General features: G+C 32.6%; 1 long non-coding RNA gene across 2 annotated transcripts; it reads right to left on the bottom strand.

Annotated features, from left to right (window-relative positions):
• Positions 1-20,434: 20,434 nt before the first annotated feature.
• LOC149482472 (uncharacterized) lies at positions 20,435-21,307 on the bottom strand. 2 transcript variants are annotated; one of them, XR_016316744.1, is made up of 3 exons: positions 20,970-21,307; positions 20,782-20,861; positions 20,435-20,707 (listed from the first exon to the last, which is right to left on the bottom strand). It is a non-coding gene; the product is annotated as an uncharacterized LOC149482472 (long non-coding RNA). The 2 variants fall into 2 exon arrangements; XR_016316745.1 differs by having other exon boundaries at positions 20,782-20,843.
• Between the last annotated feature and the right edge of the window lie 2,999 nt (positions 21,308-24,306).

Raw genomic sequence — 24,306 nt, 5'->3', positions numbered from 1 at the left:
ATGTTTTTCTGTTGTGTGTCTTTGTTTATTGTGATTAATGTCAATTACTTTCTTTTATGTTTATATTATTTACTTGTTTATACCAGAAATCTATTTTTTATGCGTACAATTTGATACAATAGCTTTATAATACTGCGGCACTATTTTCATATTTTTTTTTAGTTAAATCGATATTTTCTAACATTTACCAAACACTATCTAGTCCTGAATTATAGAAAACTATGAACCGAGGTAGGTAACTGGTCAATATTCTTGAAGAACTTGCTTAAAAGTACATTTAGATACCTACTTATTGGAAAAACCTAATGTTAAATTATATATTTTTCTAAAAGCAGCCGAATTTTATAGTTCGTATGGCGTTGATTTATTGAAATTGCGGTCTGCACGAGCTTCGAAATAATATTTATTCAAGTTAGGACGTCACTGACTTTTCTATACATTTTCAATTTACGCAATGTTCAAACGTCGTAAAACAAGCAGTGGGTAGATAGCAAAGTTTCGTACGAACTGATAACAGCCAAATTTATACCTTTGGTCCAAAACTCTGGAACACCGAGGGTAGTGGTTTTTTCAAAGTTACCTTATCTATCGAGATGCTGTGATACCGTAGAGTTTTATGGTTTCTTCTTGTTCTTGAGATGCGTTTTAGTACTCGTGAAGTTTGTTTTCATTGAGATAATTACCCGTCAGATACCCGTCATCAAGTTTCTTTATAACTGTTTTATTAATTACTTGGTTCTTCTAAAAATATTTGTGAACGTTTTCCTTAGATAGTTCTTGAAAATACTGCGTTGTATTTGATTTAAAAAATAATCGTGTCCTTCATTTGTTGTTATGTTGATAAACATAGAGATAATTAATGGGAAAGCTCTTTGAAAATGTCGCAATTAACACATTGTGGTCAAAATCCACACTAAAAATAGATTGATTTTTGGTTCGATGTTATAGGTAAATCTAATATAATATTATCTCATTTGCGTGAAAATTATTCAGAAAAAAAAAAGGAATATTCCAGAACATTTCACACTAACTAATAAGTCAATTAGCTTTTACAGTACTTAACATTATTTTAATGTCTTAAAAAAATCGCGTATTTTATAGCAAGATACAAAAAAATATCCTTATTATTATAATATTGCAACTGTTGTCAGTTTCTTATAAAGTTACAAAGGTTTATCAGAACCTTTCATAGTAGTAATGAATAATAAAATAGTCTGTTACAAGACGTATCGTTTACGAGAAGGTATTAAAGCTGTCCCTTCGAAGGAATATTATACTTGAAAGTAGGAAAGGGCTTTATTGTATTTACCGAGATTTATTATTAATGTGTTTTGTATTAGGGTCGGCGTATACTCGGAGGTATATAAATACGTAAATATAGAAATAAACAATTGCGTATAGCCTTGTGTCCTTGGTGACGAAGTGTGCTGTGAAGTACATTTTTATATGTTTGTCTAACGTTGATCTGTTTAAAAATACTATAAGGTAAGAAGGTATCTTACAATAACGGCAAAGTGATTAAGTTTTGCTATAGGATTTAGGAAAAATTTGCTATTTTTAATTTTCGCTTTAATAGATTTTCTTTGTTGGTCAGGCAGGGCTTTTTATTCACATACATGCTTATTGAATCTGTGTTCCTCCATGAGTACAATATGTAATTTCAAGCGAAGAGTGAACCGGTACCTACTGGGGAAGCGCGTACCATCTTAGACCGCATCTTAGCTTTCCATCAGGCAGACTGTGGTCAAGCGCTTCCTTATCTACAATAAAAAGACACAAGGTCACACAACCATGATACAATAAAAATATAATAATAGGAATAAATTATGTATATCCCGTACAGTTACAGTGAAAATATTTAAAAGGAGCTATATTAATATTATAACTGAAAAAAATAAAATCCGCCCTGAATAATTTAGTTTGTAGATACTTTGTTCATTTCATGAAAAGTGAAATAGCTAATTATAAGGTAATATTTTTTCTTTTCAGATGTACAAGCCCGTACTGCGTGTCCGATTCTAAATAAAAGATTACTTTTTCACTGTCTAGATTGCTGATTTTCCTTTAGTCTAAACGTAATACGGAATAAAACTTTTTTACTAAATTAATGTTCATTTTGCGTGTACTTGTTGGATTTATTAGAATTTAGTTTCTTCTTGCGATGTTAATCTTTTAAAAGGTATATTATGATATTGAAAATGGGTTTTATAGATGCACGGTTACTTTTTGTCTTTTATTTGAGATTATAGAGGGTTTTTGCGTGACCTTTTTTGCACAAGAGAAATAAGGCTTCGTGGATGTGTAAAATTATGAATATAAAAGAAGCTTTGTATGTCCGTTACGTGTTTAAGTCTAAGCCATTGAACTAAATGTAGATATATATAATCAATTTCAATACACAGATAAATAAAAAATTATGTCTAAAAATACAATGGAGTGCCGTACAGGATCATTGGTAGCTCGATACAGGGAATTACACGCAAGTAAAGTCACAGATTATATTATTATAATATAAAAAACTAGCGGTCCGCCCCGGCTTCGCCCGTGGTACATACGAAAAATAGATGTTGGCCGATTCTCATACTTACCCGATATGCACAGAAAATTTCATGAGAATCGGTCCACCCGTTTCGGAGGAGTATGCAGACTAACATTGTGACACGAGAATTTTATATATAAGATGTAAAATTATGAATATAAAAGAAGCTTTGTATGTCCGTTACGTGTTTAAGTCTAAGCCATTGAACTAAATGTAGATATATATAATCAATTTCAATACACAGATAAATAAAAAATTATGTCTAAAAATACAATGGAGTGCCGTACAGGATCATTGGTAGCTCGATACAGGGAATTACACGCAAGTAAAGTCACAGATTATATTATTATAATATAAAAAACTTGCGGTCCGCCCCGGCTTCGCCCGTGGTACATATGAAAAATAGATGTTGGCCGATTCTCAGACTTACCCGATATGCACAGAAAATTTCATGAGAATCGGTCCACCCGTTTCGGAGGAGTATGCAGACTAACATTGTGACACGAGAATTTTATATATAAGATATATACTAATTAAAGCTATAAGCACAGTAAATTTTTGAAATAGTTTATCATACTCATTTTGCATATAACCCCTTAAAGAATATACAATATGTATCGCCTCTTGCTGTTCAAAGAAAAATACCAGTTAATCTAATGTCGCTATTTCGATATTACAATCGCAGTAGTTTATCAAGTTCTTCGATTAATACAAAGTTTCCGTCTGCTTGTTTTTCCTCCACTACAAAAATAGAAGTTATATAAACAGCAATTCAAAGCAAACAAGATTAGCATTGATTTATATCGACTGGCGTTGCTTTTGTTTTCTTGGCCAGGTAAACATCCAAATGACTTGAACGAAAATACGACATGTTATAATAAATATTAGTGGAACATTATTTATTTATGTAAATCACTGTATACTTATATAACACATACTTTAAACATTGTTATGTAGGAATTATATTCTATATAGCTAGTTAACTTTTTATGACTCTACTTACTATCTTTGACAGGTTTCTCCAGTCGATTTGAAACCGTTTGAAACGTAGATACATTATACATACGTAAAGTTGTTTTTTTAGTTGCATTTTTTAATAGTGTCAGTGTGTCAATATTTATTAATAAGTACACCAATTGGCCATATTCTGATGAATATAGAAATTACATTCAGATTGAGATTAAATAGAGTTTTGTAATTCATTTATTAGAAAAATATCAACTCCTTTTTATGACCCGTAAAAGATATTTCTATTTAGAAGAACCATTTAAATTTAAAATTCATTAATTCAAATGCAAAACGTAGAAGTCCATTCATAATTATATAAAACTAAAATTCTATTCGAGCGAAATTATTTCCTTTCTAGCCGCAGAATGTTAAAGATAATTCGAAGTAAGCAATTAGGTGGGCTACGTTGGAGCAATTATTCACAGTTTCTCGACAGTGCATTAAGAGAAGAGAGAAGGATAATTTTTCAGGCCAATTATAAATCCACTTTTTGTCCCCGAAAGCTTATTTTTGATGCGGCAAGGCCCTTGAGACTTCGCTTTTGAATATGACTCACTTAAGTAATAATTGGCTTATTTTCGCTATTTTACCTTATAATGTGACAAAAAGGCGTGTAGGCATAAATTCAATTTACAGTAAACTTGTTCTGAATATTTATATGATAAGCCTGAAATGGATATTTTAAGTGGGTTTTAATGTTCAGATACAAAATGACTGAAATCTGAGAAAATCATTGTAACAGCGTGATAAACAGCGAATGTTTCGTAGCATTGCCCTTCCTGCAAATAATTGTTTATATTATTTGACAATACATCTTGAAAACGTCTTATAAAGCCTAAACTGTGACTATATTGTATTATACATCCACATTCTCTTTATTCAAAAACTTTATCTTCCTATTTCCATGTAACAAAATTACCATAAAAAATTTATTCACAAATTTACGGGACTCTCAAATGTCTCACGTTGACAAAACAGAGGACGTTTGTGCAGGGAGCAGTGACTTTTATCGTCCGAACAAAGTGTGGGAATCTAATTACAAGCGGTCCGACCAAACTCCTTCTTTTATTTCACGTGGCTCCAAATTGCTACTGAGGTTCCGCCACTTTCCAATCCATTTTACAAAACGCCCTTTCTTCTGATATTGAGCGTTCGAAAATGAATGCCTTTTAAATGTGTTGGGTTAACTATGTGATGTAGAAAGCTCGGTGTATGTGATGTAATTCAGCAAATAAATGGAACTATTTTTTCGATTTACCATTCAGTTACTTTTTAGACGTGATAGATTATGATTTATGGCTTTACCTACGAGGCTTGGGACCGTGCAGTGAACTCTAAAACATATGATCACATATGTAACAACATGACTTTGATAAAGGACGTTTACACACATAGTCGTTAAGTAGTATCCCTTTGTACTATAAATAATTAAATAGTTACCCATATATTCTCTCCATTATTTAAACTAAAATTGGATGCATTTATTAACGAATAGAAACATAAAACCCTTGCAAATCCACATTTTAGTATGCTTTCCCGGAACTCTTGCTGGAACTAAATATCCTTGACCAAAATCCATCAGAATTTATTAATAGCAGGTTTATAATTATCTCGGAACACTTCAGGTGAACCCACAATGGAGACCACGTAATATTTTAAACGCGAAAATGTCATGTTGCGGTCTTTACTAGGCATTATTAATTTTAACTTTGTTAAGTGCAACGTGTTTTGGTGAAATTCTGCTTTAGAGAACTTTAACTGAGTTAAAAATTATATTGAAGTTGTTATGGACTTGCAGTGAACGATAGGAGTAGAATTTTTTTTGAACCTTAAAGTTATAAAATCGAGTTAGTAAAGAGTTTATTTTTCAGAAAAAGTTAATATCAATAATGTGTAAACAAGCTAGTGGATAATTATTACACTTTTTTAGCCGTTATGTAATTTATTTATTTCTAAAAGGTACCTGTAAGGTAATTTATGTTTAGCTGTAGCTAAACATAAATTAAATAGAACATTATACAATACTATACGCCAATTACAAGGTACACCAGTAATGAGGACATAATACGTATAACTCCGATTAGGCTATTATTTATTTAAATTCTATATAAAATTTTCAGCGATTTTTTTATCTTCAATATGTTATCTACTAAATTCACTCATTCATCCTATAGTCATCAAAAATATATGACGTGTAATCAAAATCATAAAACTGCTGCACCAATCCAACTGCAATTAATAATCTGCACAAAAGACAACGAGCCTTTTATATCAGGAAATCACCTACTACAGAGATAACGCAGAATAGATTCTATGAAGCCATTCAATAAATTGGACTCAACGCAACCGCAATGTTTCTTTTAGGGCTAATATAATCAAGAATGTTGAGCTCTGAGCTCTAGGCCGTTGGATACAATAAAGGAGTCATTATCGAAGCGGGGAATTTGACGGGAATCCCCGAAATACATTGGATAACTCCAGCCTAGTACGGGATTACTAACTTATCTTTGTTTCATCCGCTGCTGTAATAAACTTAAGCCGTTTTAGAATAATGTATGACAGTTTGTTTTGTTAGGTTATAGGTTAGGTTTACGCTTGTCTAAATGGAGTTATGGATTGTAGAACGGGTGTTTGAGTAGTGCTGTGTAATATCGTGACAGATAGATTAAATGGTATTTCAATATGTTAGTTCTAATTTACTTATAATACTTTTTGTGTTCAAAATCGAACTGTACTCTAGCTCCTCTTTGTATAGTTTACGATAAATTCCAAATCCATGATATTTAAAATTGATAGAGATATTTGCATGCTTTTTTTATTTGAAGAAGGAGGATTGAGTTTTTAAAATGCAGTATAAATATTGTACTCATAAATATAGCGTTTATTTTACCTTTTTTGTTATTTTATCTGTTAATTTAAATGTTAACTAAAAATTTTACTACTATACTTCGTAAACAAGTAAAAACATTATTTTGAATACAAACCATTATGTCCATCAATAAAAATCCTCATCTTTTTATACAAAAGCGAAAACATAAAAGTCACTTCATACCCTCAAAAATATTCGGCCACACGCTCATGACACTTTCAGTGAAAACATTTTTCATCGAATTGACAGTGTTTAAGCGTTACGTATCGGACAATAGACATTGGAACACGGTTAGTGAAATTGAGTTTCGCATCGATGTAGCTAAAAATATAAAACAAGTGAGGCGGTAATTAGATTCCGAGCACGCGGGTGAAATACAGAAGCGATGTAAGCTCATATGGTGTGTTTTTTGAAATACGCAATGGTTATGTAAATCGGTGATGGACAATTTAATGGTAACTGTTTCTTCTGCTGTTGTTATTATTTAGTTGATTAATAAAAAAAATAGTTCTGTTGTATTTATTGCACAAATATAGTGTCTTTTGGATGAAATGCGCAGTGTTAATGCAAATCTGTGATAGATAATTTAATGGTACTTAACTGTTTCTTCTGCTGTTGTTATTATTTAGTTGATGAATTGGTGTTAATAATAAAAAAAGTTAACTCTACCGTTAGCTCAGTTTACACAGATCTTATGGTCTGTTTTTTGGAACAAATGCGCAATGTTGATGTAAATCTATGATAGGACAATGTAATGGTAACAGTTTCTTCTCCTCTTTATTGATATTTTGTAGAAGAAGAGATTAAATTCCTGTTAAATAAAAACTTTTAATATAAAAGCTATAGTTTTACTATTTCCTCAATATTACATTGATTATTGTTTGTTTGGAAACGTAAAATGTTTTATAAATTAAATAAATAATGTGAGATGTTTCAAAGAGATAACACACACCGTGTCTCAAAATTAGGAGCTAAGATGGCACTAAAAGTTGTAACTCATAACCTAAATTAACTTTCGTATCTAAGTCTGACACTGGTGCTCATAAAACGATAAACATAATTCACGATAAGAATACAATTTATTTCCGTGTAATGCTGGGTAATAATAACAGTTATCTAAACTATAATTATAAAGCTGAAGAGTTTGTTTGTTTGTTTGAACGCGCTAATCTCAGGAACTACTGGTCCAATTTGAAAAATTCTTTCGGTTTTAGATAGCACATTCATCGATATATCATCACGCTAAGACCAACAGGAGCGGAGCCACGCGGGTGAAACCGCGGAGCGCAGCTAGTATAAAATATATTATGGTCTTAAATAACCAGGACATTCGTATGTCTGAAGACACAAGAATATATAATGGTACAAAAGGTATTTATAGTAGGTACCTTGCTTTTAAATACTCCTTTGTAATAGTGAAAATGGCCAAAACAAGAAAAAAGATAACTCATATCTCAAAAGCTGGCACGGCTTGTATAGCTATAGTTCTGATAACAAACACAGTATTACGTTACGATTCCACATCTCTATGAATCTTACATTTGACCACATTCGACTGCGGGCGAGGCACGCGATATTGATCTTTATCCTAACGTGATAAGAAGGTTGATTGTATCAAGGAAATATTTGTATCTACTGTATGTTCGTGTATCATAATGTATGCCGTCGACAATCCTGACACGTGGGCGACTCTATTACTCAAGGAATGGAATTTATGAAGCGAATGATATGTTGAGATATTGAAAACGTGATGATAATGAAAATGTTTTGTATCGATGTCTTAAAATATATGTGCGGCGGGTTAATTGAATAGTATGAGAATTTCAGATTTCTTTAAATGTCATCCAAGATACTTTGAAAATTATAATCGTCATTGAGGGGCGTATTAATCAACAGAAGCGACGATCTTTGAAATGAATGTCACTCTTTTGGTCCAACTATAAATCAATTGGATATATTAGGTATAATTCATACATCTCAATTACAATAGAATATTCTAATTGATTATTATCATTCTACTATCACTATCATTGTAGGCAAAAAATAGTGCTTAGTTAAAATAGCACATGATTCGAAACTTATTTCTTCCTCGAAAATAATGTTTTGAAGTTCATAACAGCTTCTTAACACTACAGTAGTCGAGTATCTAAAAGTGACGAGAAAGGTCGCGTGGTCTACAACGTAGACCGCGAATTCTGCGGAGCTCCTGTTGCACAACCACGCGCACTCGACTCTCCGCGCTGCAATGAGTGCATGCGGCAATTATTCAACTTGTAGTACACGAAGGATGAAATAACTGGACCTATTAGATTTTTAGAAATTTGCAATTTTGTATCACTGGATTACATGTGTAGACCACGCGACTACTGTAGGGTTAATTGCCTACATCTCATCTTTATACAGTTTCTCATTTTTGTCATTTGGCATTACATTAGCTTATTCAAAGCACGCTCGTAAAAGGAAAAACAATATGACACCACAACCAAGTTTTACTTACAGTACGTTTGCTCTTTTGAAACGTTAGCCAAGTTTCCTGCTTGCTGTGGTTTAAATAAACAATGCGTCTTAAACTAAAACCAGCTTTCGGAGAGTTGATGCTTATTGCATTATTATTGTTTTAACTGGTTTTAAATATTCACATTCTGAATGTTGTTCGGTATGGATATTCTCAATTTTGAGCATATATTTCATAGTTACTGTACCAAGAGTACCATGAATCTGTCAATTCACGTAGAGACAACTATAATTACAATGTTAGTATGGATTCAGTCACGTAAGAATGATAGTTCATAGTGCTATGTGGCATATATGATGCCCTAATAAATAAAATAAATTGGTACATAAGGAGGGTTTACCCGAATTGTTGTTAAACATTCAATATCTATTTTAATGTAGAAAAAATTAAAATTTTAGGATGTGGGCCGTGGTTTGCTTACCACTAGGAAACATACCAGCTTCCTGTTCTCTCTATAATAAATAAAAAAACAATACAATATTTTGGTAGAAGTATCAGAATGATAAGAAGGGTAGTTTTGAAGCTGACATGAAATATTCAAAGCAAAATCTATTGTGCTAGGTGCATCTAGATAATGTATAAGACATAGAACTACTAATATTTTATTATAATACCTACACCTTAAAAGCATCTTAGCGCTTAACAACTAACTCTGGAGTTCGGTACCTGCCGCTCTTTCCCGGTAAAAACAACTTTCCGAACTGCTTTTGTTACATTAATTAAAAGAGAATATTCAAAAGTGTTTAAAGAACTGAGTCTAAAAGTGCTTTACTTTGGTCCTATATTACCTTCATGGAAACCGAAGCGTGTAATATGTGAAAGAGTAAAAACTTCGATAAATAGTACCTACGTCCATCAGTTGAGATTCATAGAAACCGAAGCTCCTTTGATGTAACGAAAAGGTTAATAAATAAAGCTTAAAGAAAATGCATCCATCTTTTAACAATAAACATTCAACATTAAATAACGAAACTGAGACTATTAACAAAACTTCTCATTAAAACTCAGCCTATAGATTTCAGTTAAATGTCCTCAGAGCGACTATTTTAGCGACTCGTTAAAACTTATCTCTTTGATTCACGTGGACAATTTTCTATTTCTTTTAACAAACTGCTCCTTCTGTCTTATAAATTATTACGGCTTCAATTATATAATCCAGCGCGAATGCTTTGCAATTCACTTGTCGACAATTTTGCTGTAGCAATGATAATTATTTCGTCTGTGTTTTTGCAGGTTCCAAGCAAGACAAAAAAGGAATTGTTTTTCCTTTTTTAAGTCGCAGTATCTTAATATAACAATATGTAGTATATAACTATATAATAGTATAGTATATTTAGGTTCATAGATATCTACAATTGTGTATAACGTAATTGTAGAATACATAGTGGATGTTTTCTTGTTTATTATTATGATTTATGCTAACCATTTTAGCACTGGGATATTATTTATAATTTTGAAATTTACATTTTACCTAAATAGTGTCTATTTAGGTAAAATGTAAATTTCAAAATTCTACAAGCTCAAAGACAGTAATTTATGTGAGAGGATTAATATACGAGTGAAAAATAGTTGCTTTTAAAGTAGTCCTAATATACATAATATTTATTTTGAGCACGGTTTTGTAAATACTTACAAGGTATCCTCCTAAAGATAGAGGTGAGATTTTCATTATATTTTACGACATGTCACAGAAATACAACATTGGTGTTAGTTGCATTCTTCATTGTAAGTTTTAACTTAGAATGTAATTAAAGTTGAATTTATTTTTAAATTCAGATTTCTACAAATCTTCATTTCAACCATAATATACGTACATATACGAAATAACTAACAAAAGATAAGTAGGTTGCTATAAATACAATATTATAATACTGGCCAAACAATCGAAATGAAGTATAAATCTAACCCACGCTCGAACACTCGAAGATCAAAGTCGAGTTGACTGTTGAAAATCCACACGGAGTCCTCTCATCCGAATACCAGTGGCCACAAACTCGATAGGATTTTATTGAACCGTTTGTAGTAACAAGGATCGTAGGTTATGTATTTTCTACATTGCTGCAAATGACGCGTGATCTGATGCACTTTATGCGTATTAACGCGCAATGTTTAGACTGACCGGTTGGCTTGGTTGGAAGTGGCCCTGCCAGCCAGAGGTCGTGGGTTCGATTCCCACCTGGGGCAAATATTTGTGTGATGAACATAGATGTTTGCTCTGTATCTGGGTGTTAATTATATAAATAAGTATTTATTTAAAATTATAAATGTATGTTTATCAGCCATCTGGTTTCCATAACACAAGCGAAAGCTTAGTATTGGATCAGATCGTGCCGTGTGTATTGTCCTGAACTATTTATTTATTTATAAATGTAGAGCAAAAGTTGTCTTCTTTTCATTAAACAAAACTTGTTAGTATATTAGGTATTGCGTGAATTTAAAGACTCGTATATACCAACAATGTTCAAGCTATAGTTGTCTACATTGCTCTCAAGCAGTTTTTCTTACGTATAAACGAAACGAAAAGTTAGTCGATCTTTAGCAGAAAAACAGACAAAATAACATTATACTTATACAATTTTGTGAATACGAGTGTTAGAGATGAACGTATTGAAATTCTTTTGTCTTGTTTGAACAAACAAGTTTCTATTCAATGTACAAAAGAATGAAAGATTTGTATTGTGTGGCGTTAGAATTTCTAGTAAAATATTTTTGTATTGCTTTCAAAATTGTGTACTAAACAATTTTAAGCTGGCTCGGTTGCACATTAGAATTTTAAGCTATTGCATAGCTTCTATCGCGGGCCTTGAGCGCGGTGACCGAATGTAAAAATTCCGTAACGAAAAAGCCTAACACCCACACCACCACTCCTTCCGGCAAAGCGATGCTATGCAATAGCTTTACCGCGGCAGTCCTCGAGTGCCACACGTGTTTTTTTATTAACAATATTAAGATTAATAACCGTTCACAAACACACAAAACTACTATGACGTGCAGTATTCATAATCAAGTGTGAATGGAATTTCTGAAGTTACTTTTATCAGCTCCAAATCAAAAACATAGGCAGATCATTATTATCAATAGTTTTAAACCTTTTTGAAAGGGTTCTTGTTGCAATATTGAAAATACCATGAATAAGTATGAACACACTACCTACCTTACATATATCTAATTATATTGTTGTTGTCTGATCATCTAATAGGTTTATTACTTATGTAAAGTTGCCAAAGTACCACAGCTTGTCAACTTGTATGAGAGACGAAGTTGTATTCATTAGTATTGCAGTACATATAAATTGTATATTTCCGTAATCTTAAATATTACAATAAGATACTGGGTCTTACCTACTTACTGGGTCTTAAAATGTTAGGTATACTGCTTCTATACATCGCTTACTTGTTTCAATGAAATGATGAAAATAAATTGGTTGCGTAGGGGAAATAAATCCCTTAAAGTTAAAAAGGGTGAGATATTTTATATTATTAATTAATAGCATACACTCATAAAAACACACCACACATACGCATCTAATACAGATACAATATCCAATATATAAAGACTATCCATTTGTGTAAAAAAAAGACGTGTGGCACTCGGGGACTGTCGCGGTAAAGCTATTGCATGCTATGCCTTCAAGCCACACCTCCGCACCCGTCGGAGTGGGGAGCGTGAGGTTTTTTCGTTACGGAATTTCTGGATTCGGTCCCCGCGCTCAAGGCCCGCGTTATAAGCTATGCAATAGCTTAAAAAGTGTATCTACGATAATAAGTACCAACATACTAAATTAAACGAACGCAGGTGGGCGACTCAAACTATCCTCATAAGGCTCCAATAAAGCTACTGGTATTAGTATCTATTATAATGTTCCCTAAATGTAAGTTTTTCCATACAAAAGGGTGTTATTTAGGTATTTTTATCCACGAAATTGTTTCCAGAAACATTAGTTTCGCGGGCTTACCTAGCTTATCCCGAATTCCACATTCCTTCAGAGAATGCAAATAAGTTTTCCCGAAAATTGAATTGTATTGTTTCATACATTCACTTACAAACAACCGTTTTATTTCGAATAGTTTCGAATTATATTTCGAATAGTTTTTATTAACGTTATGTTTTAGAAGTTTTCACAGACAATGTTTCGAAAAAAAAAGATTATTCACCGTCACACAATATCTGTGGTATTTGGTACGTACCACTTAAGTGCAAAATGGTGATTTTTGAGTACGAGCGTTTGAAAGTTTTCGCGGTTGCCACCCTGTTGTTACAGATCGGAATAAACTCTTGAGTAAAACAAATTTATGATAATTAAATGTTTATTATGTTCAAGTTTTGAACACTTACAAAAAAAATAAAAAAAATGTTCTAGTTCAAGAGTAATTGTTACTTAACATGTTTGTACCAAAAGAAAAAAATGTGAAAATAATATGAAAATGTCTAAAACGTGTGTACTTAAGTGGATTAGAGCATATTTATTTCTACTCTTAATTAGTATTTATTCCTGTTTTTACATTAATGGAAAGGATTTTTCATTTTTTTTTCGACGAAGACATAAACAGACATTAAAAAAAAACAAATATTATGGGGAAACGTCTTCCATACAAATAGATTTAACCATATATAAAAACAAAAACGAATAGGAGTGTGATTTGCCACAAATAAGTACTCATAAAAAAGCCAGGAAATATTGTGATTTTCGTGCAATATGCAATTCTCTGATACTCTCTCTACAAAGTAAAATCCTAAAAGTAGTGTGTGTGTGTGTGTGTGGTTCAGAAGTCACGGTAGTTCGCTTGCCTGCCATGCTAGATGCTGCGGGATCGATCCCATCAACCGACATATTGTACCAATGTGTCTTTTTCGGATGCATAAGTAGATTCTCTAATAACCAGAGATACATTTTCTATAACAAGAAAACATCATCATTTCTAATAACAGAAAAACATCGTGATGGCAACCGGGATTTTGGTCTGAAATCACCAACCAGCAGTGAACAAGCATGGTGATTACTGCTCATGCCTTCTCCTTGTGAGAAGATGCCCTTACCCTGCAAATAGTTACGAGCTGGATCAAGTCAAATAAAATTTGTTTGTAAAACGTACCACTACAACATTCATTCATAGTCGTCATCACTGTCACTGAAAGTCATAAGATTGTCTCTAGTCGGACCATGAGACAATGATTTGAAATAATCATCATAAATTGGATCACTTATTGGCAGAAGATCTAAGAGATCTTAAAATTTCAGAGCATCGATATTGATAGGCTCATTAGAGGCCAATGGCAAAGCCACTTCGGGGACTTCTCTCTTTTCTCAGTTCTCTTAAACCAGAAATACAGAAAATTTTCACTCAAAGAACTTCGATTTCATCCGCATCTCTTTGAGCTATTCCTTCATACATAACATAATGGAATGTTCGTTTATTAGTAACTTTGGGAATTTTTAAATTAAAAGTCCAAAGTTTCTTTTATAAAAGGCTACAGATGCAGTTAAATTTGGAATCTGTAAACAAACAGCTTTTATCTTTTAGTTTCATAGTGAAATGTTGCCTTATGTTCCGATTTTTCTAAATCTAAATCTATTCTAATCTGACACGAAAGAATGAATTTGAAGAGACAAAGAATCAAACCTTGTGCACATGCACAAGGTATCGTTACTTGGCTTTTTAAACGTTTACCAATCTTTAAATCGATTTAAAGATTGGTAAACGTTTCTGAACACACTAAGTCGAGATCTTGCATCACATGCATGTTTCTTTATAGATCAGACCAGGCTTCGGACCTAATGTCTTAAGATTTAAATTATGTGCCAAATAACGTTATATTTAAGTAAGGGAGAAGACCTGTTAAGTTCACAAATAATTTTATTTGATTTGGTACAAATAAGTTAAGTGATGATAATAATTATTCAAGTTTGGTCTAATTATGTTAAGTGCTCTTACGTTGTAAATGGCCGTTAGTTGAATTGAGTATTCGTTTTACAAGTCTATGTTAAGTTATATTAATATATTTGTATCAAATAAAAATATTTTTTTTTGTACTTAAGGGGTTTTGATACAACCTATTTAAGGTATTTCTACTATCAGTAGGCTTATGTGACATAGACCAAACGAAAGAGGACGTTTTTATCAGTATAGATGGCCAGAAAACAAAAAATGGCCATTTTTGCACTTACGAGGTATATACCAAACACCACAGATATATAAAGCAGAAAACTGAAAATAATTGCCGTTTAAATTCAATGTGTGCAACACGTAATATAACGAAATAATACCCATGTAAATGAACTTTTTTATGTATGAATAGGTACTATTTCCCCTAATGGAAACAAAACTGTTTTGGCTATTTTTTATTTTGAAGTTACACGTATAATTGAAATAGTATCAAAATACTACGAACATAAACACACTGAAAAAATACTAAGTAAAAAGTTACTAGTAAAAAGTTACTACTAAAGTTATTAGATATGAATTGTATTGTGTTTTTTTTTCTTTTACTTTTTCTATTTATGTTCACTGTGAGACGTAGAGGAAACAATTGTTAATGTTATTATTGATTATGTCATTAATTTATGTATACCCCTTTAATTGTTTCTGTAAGATCTCCAAATAAATAAATAAATAAATAAATAATACTAAAAAAATACACGAAAAAGTATGAGGTAAAGTTAGTATAAGTAAAAAGCACATAAAAAGTCAGTGGAAAGTTCTTCAAATTTTGTTTATTGTCCATTGATTTATTCAATAGGAAAAACCTGAACTTACAATATGTTCAACATACCGGAACCGCAATGTATCCACGCCTTTACCGCGTTCAAACAAAGATATATAAAAATTTAGAACCGCCAGCCATATGTCAGAAAGAGCGATGAGAATAAATCGTGTACATAGTCACGTCTACGATTTCCAATTCTGTGGAACACTGAAGTATCGCGCAAAACTATTTCAATACCGCCTTATGTAAAGATGAAACTGAGGCATAACGTCTTATTTCTTTGTATTTGAAGATATTGAGGATATAGTTACAAAGGAAGCAACGTTTTCGTGATTCGCAGATAAAGTGCGGTGTTTTTAAGGGAATGTTTTTGGTTGAGAATGCGCAGTGATTCTGGGAAGACATTTATTGTCAGACAACTTTTTGCCGTTTCATGGTATCTTTAGAAGGGATGAAGTAATGTTATCTAAAGTCTCTCTAGAGAGGAGTCTCATATTTGTATTGCAATCTTGTTTTTCAAAGTTTAAAACATGTAAATTTAAATCTTTAAAAAACGTTTACGTTACGAGTTTAATTAAAAGAACAATAAAACAAATATGTACATATAATTTTCCTGCCCAGTGCTACTTTATTAGTTCTTAGAATAAATGTAACTTAATAGATATCTGGTGTAATAATTTTTTTTTTCCTAGAAACAATAGTATCGCTTGAAAGCTCTACGTAGAGCTGACAACATGATCTTTAGGAGTTCCCGATATTAATGAAAAAGACTGTAGTCTTTTTGAATATAGGAATGAATCTTTCCAAGCGCAGTAATGGATTTTTGAATATCACTACATTTTTAAAATTTACGTTGCAATAATAAATCTAATTATTCAAAAGATTGAAAATATTTCAATAAAATATTTGAAAACAAAATTGACTACCTACCTACCACTTATAAAAGTCCACTTATAATTAATTATATTATAGAAAAATATTGATATCAAGAATTTCTTACGGTAATACAATATTTCCTGTACTTCATTTTAAAGGCTGTTTATGTCTACTTACATTCCGAAGACTGTTGTTTACTCAAATGTTTTATAGACGCAATCAAAAGTGAGCAGTAACAATACATAGAGAATAACATGTACTTCGCTTTACTGTTATGGGCTGAGCAATGTCTTGAGTGAGGAAAACCTTGAATGTGTGTTACGTTTTGTCAAAATTATTTGATATTTGGTATTATCTAGAAGTTATGAAAGAAAAAAAAATTATAATGTATGAGTTAAAAGCATTCAAAAGTACTTACTAGTTTAACATGCATCAACGAAGGGTTATAAAATCGTTGAATCGTTAAAATTAACATAGAAGCATATTATTTCGTAATTATTGGAATCGTGAAACTAACGAATATTAAGTATTTCTTTAGTTCACTATCAAATAACCTCGTAAAACTATCATAGTTTCCAAATTGATATCGACAGTAAAATATAGTAAATATCAATACAATAAATGTGCTATAAAACATTACCAAAAGATAACTTCAAATCAATTCAGTCATACAGTTTCAGAATCCAATAACAATACATTGATATATCGAGGGCTCATCAGGAAAGCGGTCGTTAACGTCCCAGGAAGAACCGCCGTCATTTCTCCAGAATTTCGCGAATACCCGAAGTCCCCATAATATAAATCCTTGATCCGAATAATGTCTCCGATACTCAATCACCGCGACTCGCATTATTCACTGAAGATAAGTCTGACATACCTGTAAGTCGACACCCCTAACCTTTAGCGTATGGTGCAAGGTAGTAACTTATACCGGGTTTGAATATTTTTTCAATAAAAGAAAAGATTTGTAATGAATTGAGAACCTCCGTCATATATAAACGTCGCCGTTTATAGGATAGACGGTTTAAAATATTTTTAATCAACCTTTTAGTTGCTTGTTCTAAGGCACTTATTGTGGGAACCTTATAGAAATCGAAATAAAGTTTCGTTCTCGTTTCATCGTTGGGACGTCTACTACTATCACTACTATGCTATTTTATGTTAATTAAAATTTATTTACAGAAATAAATATATATTACTTACAACGCCACAATTTAAATGTCTGAAAGAAAGATGATTTCAAAAGTTTGGTCCATACCGGTACCTATATTTCGTCAGCAGTTCCCTTTAAATTTCACATTGGAGTTGTAATCATAATGTTTGGCAATGAATATTTAAAAGTGTGGTGTATTTATACCTATAAATATGATAGTTTGATTGACCATAAATATTTTTGTAGCAGAGTATCAATCTTATCTTAATCTTAATCTTAATCTTATCTTAATACTATTATAAAGGCGAAAGTTTGTATGGATGTGTGGATGTGTGTATGTATGGATGTATGGATGTATGGATGTTTGTTACTCTTTCACGTAAAAACTACTGAACCGATTACAATGAAATTTAGCACACATATAGAGGGTAACTTGGATTAACACATAGGATAGGTTTTATCCCCGAAATCCCACGGGAACGGGAACTATGCGGGTTTTCCTTTGAAAATGCGGGCGAAGCCGCGGGCGGAAATCTAGTTTTAAATATAAATTGCTGTAACCTTATAAATTGACCCAAATGTGAACAAGCCGCCGAAAAATCGAAACGTAACAGTGAATAAAAGATTGCCTGGAGTTTATACTTGGTTCTATAAATTTATATTTAAAAACGTTTATAAAATCGGCATATTTTTTTGTATTTATAAATGTTGTGATACGTCACATATGTTTTAACGGTCGATTCTGGAAAACTCATTATCCATACTATCCATACTAATATTATAAATGAGAAAGTAACTCTGTCTGTCTGTTTGTTACTCAATCACGCCTAAACTACTGAACCAATTTGCATGAAATTTGGTATGGAGATATTTTGATACCCGAGAAAGGACATAGGCTACCTTTTATTGCGAAATATGTACCACGGGCGAAGCCGGGGCGGACCTCTAGTATATTATATAGCAGGGATTTATACTGTTGTCAGTCAGAAAACAAACATATTATCCTTATTAATAACATTAACATTAACTTTTTGCCTGAGAGTTGCTCAGGCAAAAATTGGATGGATGCTTTTATAATATTGTATATAAGGTAACTTTTTAATTATTAATATTTATTTTAAAGCCTACACGATAATAAAATTATCTACTATAATGGCCTAGTAACAAAGTCAGGTTCCAATGTATTATATCGGTATATTGTAGGTGGAACAAATTCGTTGCCAACGTATCTCGTAATCCCATTGTATTCCTTAATTACTTCAAAGATGTATTACCTTAAGGCGCCAGTTAGAAACACATGCAAGGTAAATATTTAGCAATGTACCGAAACATTCGACTTGAATTGAATTCTTAATTTCATTTTCCTTTATTATGTTTTGTTGTTGTTCGTTCTTTTTTGTTTCGGTGATTCAATTTTTAATACACTGGCCTAGTTGTAGCGTGTGGCATGTTTTTATATTTTATAATGCTGTAAAATTTTAAGAATTTTAATACGTAATATGAAATTACGTTTCCAAGATAGACTACCTTATCAGTTTTTACCGTTGGGCTTGTCTATGTTTCCATAAACCTTTAGGATACTTAAGACGATACACAAAAAAAATCTACTGCTTGGCGGGCGGAGTCTAATTATAGCTCGCTATCGCGAACGCGGGTGTGCGCGAAGTCATTCTTGCAAACTCGCCGCGCTGCCGCTGGCCGACTCGGGACAAACATGTATGGAGTCGTCATACAGTTATAATATTCTTATACATATATTTAATTGTTGATTTATTGGTTTTATTTTCTTGCTTATAAACAAATAATCTTCTTTTTAACAACTACTTAGACATTATTAATAATTATTATTATTTCGTAATGTTTACTTTATTACAAAATAATACAGGTTATAATTAATAATCTTTAAAATAACAAAAAATATTGTTACTCTGAAAAAATGAAATGGTACTCAATAACGCGGACTACTGAATGGATTTAGATAGAATTTGATGCTGACGTAGATATTACGTCATGCCCAGAAATGAAAGGTAATATTTCTGAAAGAAGTTATAAACCCTAATTCTTCTCAGTCAAAGTCAAGAGTGGAAGATATCACTAATACAGTAAAACTGATGCGAAACTTTGGATGTTAATTTGTATATTTTTTTGTTAGTTGTTACTTAATCACGTCAAGACTACATTACTAATTTTGATAAAATATAGCTAATTGCCTGGATTTACACATAGGATACTTTTTATCCGAACTGAACACTTCTGTGGGATAAGACAGGATTCACGATATAATCTAATTCCACGCGGGCAAAGCCGCGGTCGGAATGATATTTTTTTAAATAAAAAAATTGTTTAAAAAAAACACAAAATATATTGACGCATGTATTTATTTTTTGCACTCTATTATAATTGTAATTATTCATTACAAATAATCAAAATAAAATAGCCAGAACAAAGTTAGGCCCTGGTAGGGTAGGTAGGCAGGTACAGCAATGTGAGACGAACACTGGCTTATTTATACCAATAATAATGTATTATAAACATTAAATTAAGTTTACTTTCTAACAACAAAAATACATAATATTAGCTAATGTGAAAGCGAATCAACCAATCATCCCACAAAAATGAAATGTGCACACAAATATTCATCCAAATCGGTTCATGTCATTAGGAGGAGTGACTGCAGCGCCATCTTCCGGGCCCAATTGTGTTTCCAGATCACCCAGGAACTCAATTTAATATACTTACACAAAATTTTTTAATTTTTCGAAATGAAAACTCACATTACTATGTAAATATGAATATAAACCTGTTTTATTACTAAGCAATTTTCCGCACAGGTGTAGTAAGTATAAATGAAATAAATATCAACATCAAATTCTTTATACAACATACATAACTACCACCTTCTAAGAAATGTAATTCTTGAAATTATTTCGTATTTTTTTAAATATAATACTACTCCAATGAGCTCCTGTTCCATATTATGTCCGCCATACTTCCACTAAGTTCACCATGATTTTTTATTTCTTTGCACTTTGTTGCTTTTTGCTAAAAATGGAATCATGCGATAAAACCAGTAGAGCTTTGATAACATACATTTTTGACTGAATAAAGGTACTTACGAAGGAGTGGATTCACATTGTGAACAATCAGTGGGTTTATTTTCCTTCTGGATTCCGGATTTCTGAACAGATTATTTATGCTATAAATGAAAAAATCTTACACATTCGTTATGTACTTAAATCAGGGGTACATATCAAACATCGTCTATAATACAATTATCATCAAATTTAAAATAAAACCAACTTACTTCATTAATTTGTTCCAATTGTAAGCATTCTTTTTCCTCCAACCTTTATGTTTCTTCTTCTTATTTTCTTTATTGTCCCCATTTGTCTCATTTTGTCTTATCGTGTTGTCACCCTTTTTTACGATTGCGCGAGCGACACAAGTTCCCCGTGTGACGGCCGTAGCGGGAATGACTCGTGCAGCGATCGGGGTAGGAAGGTACAGGGCGGCTCTCGCTATATTGGCTGGTCGCGCGCTAATTTCAAGTATTTCTTGTTTATTTCAAAACCGTCGCATATTTCAAAATTCTAACACGGTAGACGTATAGGTTGTATATTTTATAGTTAATATCCAAAAAGTCGTAACTTTACGTTTGTTATTTTGAAGATGCCAGAGATTAAAAAAAAATCACAGTGATAACTTTGTATTTTTTTTCTATCGAGAAAATATCATGGAATCATGTTTCTAAAACGGTAGACGTATTGTGTTACTATTGAACTTTCTTGTCAAGAATTTTCATCACGACAACTTTAATAATATAAAAATTACGAAGGTTTGAAAAGGGCCGTAAATGTTAGAAAAATTAATTCATCACCTTAAGGAGATTGTTTAGTTAAAAAATTAAATTAAAAAAAAATATGTAGGCAACCCTACAAGACTATGCAGTATGCACGGATAGTCCACAGGTTCCTAACTATGTCGCTCAAGGTTCCGTCTGTTTGGCCTTTCTAGCGGAAGTAATACTACGAATATAAGTCTTAAAACTAGTTCATAAATACCAATATTTTCGTCAAATAAAAATAACGGTCTATAATATGGTATTTTGTTTTAAAGCGAATCATAGGACTGCGCGCATGCATTGATATCAACGGAGAGAATTTACGCAAAAAGGCGTTTTTATCGCTTAAAAGTAATCGTCATACATTTGCATTCTTAATAAAACGCGTTGGAATAGAACTCGGAGTTAACAATAGAGGCTGATTTGTGCGGAGGTTAGCCGCAAACCGTCATATATAACCGCAAATAACGCTTCTATTGTCAAGACTCGAATAGGGGTTTAGTATATTATAACCTATAGATAGCTAGGTATAGTGTTCATACTTTTTGATTAAGAGGGTTTGATCGCGTTTTTTGCTCGTAACAGCTCTGCATAGGAATAAGGTTAGTCAATAGTTTCCTGTTTAATAAAGGCATGTTTAATTCCTTGTTTTTCCCGTTCCAGGTATTTACTGTTGAGATTTATATTATAAGGTTAATTGGATTAATAATTAAAACGAATACTTTTAAGATTTCCTGGTTTAATTATAGTCGATAAATCCATACTTCCATACTTAATATTATAAATGCGAAAGTAACTCTGTCTGTCTGTCTGTTACTCAATCACGCCTAAACTAGTGAACCAATTTTCATGAAATTTGGTATGGAGATATTTTGATACCCGAGAAAGGAAATAGGCTACTTTTTATCCCGGGAAACTGACGCAATCCCGGAAATCCCACGGGAACGGGTGCGGGTTTTTCTTTGACTGCGCGGGTGAAGCCGCGGGCGGAACCCTTCTAGATTTATATATATTGTCTTGTAGATAATTAGAAGAATATTACTTAAGCTTATAAAATTCCGTAGTTACATCGAGACTAGTAGACGTCTAGCGTAAATAATATCCCCTTAATATCGGGTTATCCAATTTATTCTATAAAGAGAAGCAATGTAAAATAAAAAGGACAACACCTCGTTAGTGAGAGGGACTTGGGGCAATATTTTTAATTTTCCTTCCTACTTTTCGGTGCATCCATTGTGATGATGGCGTCCATTTATAGACCGGGAGATACTGACACAAAATTTCGAGTCATTTGTAACAGGATGGCGGTTCTACAGGGGTCTTAGTACGCAATGACAAAAAGAAAAACGATGGTGTGAACGCTGGTACCGGCGGCTTAGTCGCGTGGGCGTTAGTCGAACTCGTCGGAAAAACAGCGAAGTCAAACGATTTGTAACACAAAAATTTTAGAATTTACCGATAGCCCATAAAAAAGAAGTAGGCGGTAGTGTCATGCCATACTTTTCCGGTGTGACTTACAGCCCGCCATACCGACGCGAATGTGTTGATTTAAAAAAAACAATTCAACCATTTGTACCAGGCTAACTTTTGCACAGGTAACCATCGTCGTGTAGCCATTTACGAAAATCGCCATGCCATACTTTTCGGACGATTCCAAATGGTCGCCATACCGCCGAAAATCTGCAATTTTTTTTTTTCGCCGAACCATTTGTAACACTCTAAATTTTTTTTTCAACAACTCCTGAATGATTATAAATAGAAGTGTGATAATGCCATACCTGTGGGAGGTGGCGAATGTGTATAAGATTTTTTTTTATTGTATGATTTTATTCGTATTTTGAACGATTTGTAACAGTATGGCATTAATCTTTCCTATAAGTTTGAGGTTCAACAAATATAAATACAAAATTTCAAGGATCTAGGTGGTAGAAATCTTCACTTCTATAAATTAATAATAAATTTATTTATGAAGTATGGCAGCACTTTTTCCCCCTACTAGAAGTATGGCAAATATAATAATGGTCACATTTTATCAAATACTCTCCAAAAATCCAAATGCAATACTGGTACAAAAAGTTTGGCGAAAAAAAAAATTTTTGCAGATTTTCGGCGGTATGGCGACCATTTGGAATCGTCCGAAAAGTATGGTATGGTGATTTTCGTAAATGGCTACACGACGATGGTTACCTGTGCAAAAGTTAGCCTGGTACAAATGGTTGAATTGTTTTTTTTTAAATCAACACATTTGCGTCGGTATGGCGGGCTGTAAGTCACACCGGAAAAGTATGGCATGACACTACCGCCTACTTCTTTTTATGGGCTATCGGTAAATTCTAAAATTTTTGTGTTACAAATCGTTTGACTTTCGCTATTTTTACGACGAGTTCGACTAACGCCCACGCGACTAAGCCGCCGGTACCAGTGTTCACACCATCGTTTTTCTTTTTGTCATTGCGTACTAAGACCCCTGTAGAACCGCCATCCTGTTACAAATGACTCGAAATTTTGTGTCAGTATCTCCCGGTCTATTACTTAATATTGAAGCTCGGTTGGCAAATGACTGCGTCCATTTTGATGTGCTCAGATTTGATGACATTGAAACAATTTTGCTTGAAATAACGGAAATTTCATTGCTGGTGGTGAGATGATGTTTGTCCTAAGTAAATAAATAATTTATGAGAAGAATTTAAAAATCTCGATAAAATAATAAAACAATAAGTTTCAATCGCGCTCCAATATCCATTTTTTATAGGATTAAAAAAATGAAGAAGAAGTTTGATTTCAGAAACAATTTTCAAAT

The sequence above is a fragment of the Colias philodice genome, chromosome 15, assembly GCF_061535455.1.
Source record: "Colias philodice isolate Cphi_HAF_F1 chromosome 15, ilColPhil1 Martin Lab GWU primary, whole genome shotgun sequence".
NCBI lineage: Eukaryota > Metazoa > Arthropoda > Insecta > Lepidoptera > Pieridae > Colias > Colias philodice.
Note: the sequence above shows the minus strand (reverse complement) of the source record. Positions and strands in the feature narration are given on the sequence as shown.